We start from the raw sequence: 3,533 nt of genomic DNA, 5'->3' as shown, positions 1-3,533 counted from the left end.
TCTTATCTGATACGCTTCCCTGTCTATCTTCTTCGTCTTTCCTTGCAACCATAGGGTGGAGTATCCTCTTCTATTTTTTTCAATAATTGAAGTACTTGAATGGAGGCATGCAAGGGTTTACTATTTTGGGTCTGGAGTTTTAGATTCTTGTTCCATTTGTTCACTCCATGATGAGTTCGAGTCAGTCTAGATTTTATGAGTTACGTGGAACATCTCAAGGCTATTTTTGTTTAATTTGGAATGGTCGGACTCTAGTTTCATGGAATGCAATATTAATATAGATATGTTAAAGACATCTTCTTTTTTGGATTCATGATACCGAACACTACAAGAAAATTCATTTTTTCCGATGCTTTTTATAATCTTTACCCGACGCTTATAAGCATTGGATAAAGTTCCCGCGACGCAAATAGAAGCGGCGCAAAAGCGTCGGCGATATCGGAGTGGCCAAAAGTTTTTGCCGACGCTAAGAGAAAGCGTCGGAAAATCTCTAGCAAAACCAGAGATTTTCCGACGCTAATAGAAGCGTCGGCAAAAACAGAATCGCCGACGCTTTAAAGCGTCGGCAAATGTATTTTTAAAGCGTCGGCGTAGGCTTTAAAGTTTTCCGACGCTTTAAAGCATCGGCGTAGGCGGCCCACAATTTTTATTTACCAACGCTTTAAAGCGTCGGGATTGCTATTTTTTTTAAAAAAATAAAAATACGAATGTAAATTATAAAAGCCCCAGAAAACTTGACTGGAATATGAGACCAAGAATCAATCTAAAAATCTGAAACCCAGGAAATATCAGATTGTGTAATCACCACAACAAAAACCTGAAAACATAGGCAGTACCTTCTATTGAATTAAGGTTACTGTGTTGATTGCAGCTGAAGAACAGCTGCTGGAACCAGGGACAGTAACCATCAGCTTCTCAACAACATCATCATTTAAGTGATCAAAAGTACAAATCGTAAGCATAACCAAGCCCCTATAAAGATACTGTCACTAATGATTTCTTAAAATAATGTTACCAACATTGTAGCAATATAGAGTCAGAGAGAATAATCAGGTGCTTTGGCATCATAGAGAAAGTATATGCCTGAGGGGACATGACAGCAGCTGCCAAGGAGACACCTGAAATTGAGTTGAAGTTGGGGCAGTTGGGAGAGAACAAAGTGCAGTGAGGCGAAGATCATGATGAAATAGGTGACTTTGATTGTTTTTGCAGTCAGGGTAGACAACATCATGGAACTTCTTTAGAGATTTTCCGCCTGTGACCATGTAGACGATGTTCACGCCCACCTCCACGACAAGTTGCCTGAGGCACCACAATCCAAAGACCAAGCTTTGTCTCCGAAGGCATGCTGCCCCAGCTCATGGTACGATCGAATCGCTTTCCAGGTTACCATCTTCATTGCATCTCTACCATTTGCCAGAGAGTATATAAGGTGATGATCCATGATAGGATTAGGACTACAACGCCTGGTCCCCTGCTCAATTATGCATAAGGAGGATAAGCCATTAATCTTTCCGCAGCAAAACCAAACACAGTTTTCTTATTGGATCCATATATGAGTTAAGAGCAAATATGAGTATTATAAGATCCTCAATACACAGTTTCTTATAGGATCCATCTGCTGAGTTAAGAACAAATATGAGTATTATGAGATCCTCCATACATAATGCACTTTTATAACTTAGCCAACTTACCTTGTAAAATATTTTATATGATTAATAAGAATGGAGGAGATGCCTCACTTCATCGTTCATTAAAAGAAAAAAAGAGAGATATTATGAGATCCTGTGTCAGGTAACATTAGATCAAATGCAGACAAATCAAAAACAGTTGCAACGATTACAGAGGCTGCTAAGCTTTTCACTAGCTTTAAATTTAACTCTTTAAATTTCCTTTCACCAAAAGGAAAGCAAAAGGAAAAAAGAAAACCAGCACAAAAAAAGATGCAATTGGAAAGGCCAGCAGTAAGCAAGTCCTATCAACAGCTAACCTCATGCTTCCTGGTGGTATAGTTTATCACAGTACAGTATCACTGAAGGTATATTTTCTCTCATCTGGTGGCAATAACCTCAAACAAGGGTTTGTCGTACGTCAATAACTACAGCGTTTCCTCCACAAAATGTCTCAATTTCGAGGGTTTCCGCAGCAAGAACTCAGCTCCAGCAAATCTACCATCAGACACAACAGATGTTCAAATATTAGGGATCCGGAGAGCTAATATTTCTAGAGCTTATCCAAGAAGCCTAAGAGATATTAACAAGAAGCACTGTTTGCCGAAAGATCTCTACATAGAAACACAAGCTAGGTTTCATGAAAGAATCATATACCTCAACAACCACAAAATGTCTCGAAATCAAATCATTTTCTCCAAGAAATCCCTCGATCCCCAGGGTTTCCGCGCTCCGGCGAATGCACTAGTCCGATCTTTCTGCGAGGGAATCGGCAAGAACCTGGAGAAGACAAGAAACCCGAAAAGAAGCTGAGAACTAGGGTTCTTGGAGCATCAAGATAAAGAAAAAGAGAGGCAGAGCAAACAACCTGTTCGATGAGCGATGAACGGGGCTTCCATTGGACGTCAAATTCGTCGTCTCCTTATAGGTATTCCTGAAGAGCCAGAGAAGATCGTAGGTGAACTTGGCCGGCATCTCGTACACATAAACCCTAACCACCGACAGCCCCGACCACGGATCCGCCGGATCCCATAAAGCCTCCCTGTTTCCTTCCCCCAGATCTTGTCATCGAGCGCTTTTACGGCGGCTCCGCCCGCGTTGGCCGCGACGGAGGAAGATCCGGCGGAGACAGGGCGCCGGGAGGTGAGGAACTTCTCGAGAGAGGCGACGAAGGAGTAGAAGAAGAAGATGGAGGCGAGCACGAGGAGGGAGAGGGTGGCGACGAGGAACGAGGAGAGGAGGAAGAATCCTGGCTGGCTGCCGACGACAACCCACACCACATTATTAATATGTACGGTTCATCGCCGGAGAGGCCGCATGTTCTACCACGACGCTAATTAGCGTCGTCTATGGCCGACGCTTTTAGAAAGCGTCGGCATATGTTGGGGCTGAACGGAAAATTGCCGACGCTTGTAAAAGCGTCGGCAAAAAAGGGTCGGTAAACCCCATTTTCTTGTAGTGCGAATGGTTTTGGTCTAGTATGTGGACTTGAAACTAGTCCATTAACTTAAGTTGGTGGCTCATCATGTTGTTAATGTTGAATGTTGATTTCATAATCCAAGTTTAATAATCTTGCATGAGGGACTGCCATATGATAGCCATGGCTAGTCATTTCAGAAAGGTTCGTATTTGGCAGGATTCAATCTTCTCAACCACTTTTCTGTAGTATGATTAGATTGATTATTAGGGATAAGGTGGTGGAATGCATAGCAGAAGAGTTTGAGTTCAGAAGTTGGAAAGACACCTTCCAATAAGCTTCACCATTCCTAAATGTAGCTCCTTCAGACTCTACAACTATTATACATGTACTACAATTGGTTTTTCTTAGTTTTTAAGAGAATTATTTTGACCCATTATTAGACC

The 3,533-nt window shown here is 42.0% G+C and overlaps 1 long non-coding RNA gene across 1 annotated transcript; it reads right to left on the bottom strand.

Moving 5' to 3' along the window:
- Positions 1–1,399: 1,399 nt before the first annotated feature.
- LOC120107358 lies at positions 1,400–2,401 on the bottom strand. The gene is made up of 3 exons (XR_005509192.1): positions 2,328–2,401; positions 1,991–2,168; positions 1,400–1,474 (listed from the first exon to the last, which is right to left on the bottom strand). It is a non-coding gene; the product is annotated as an uncharacterized LOC120107358 (long non-coding RNA).
- Positions 2,402–3,533: the final 1,132 nt, after the last annotated feature.

This window comes from Phoenix dactylifera, unplaced genomic scaffold (genome assembly GCF_009389715.1).
Source record: "Phoenix dactylifera cultivar Barhee BC4 unplaced genomic scaffold, palm_55x_up_171113_PBpolish2nd_filt_p 000836F, whole genome shotgun sequence".
Taxonomy (NCBI): Eukaryota; Viridiplantae; Streptophyta; class Magnoliopsida; order Arecales; family Arecaceae; genus Phoenix; species Phoenix dactylifera.
The sequence above is the reverse complement of the archived record's forward strand: the minus strand, read 5'-3'. Positions and strand labels throughout refer to the sequence as shown.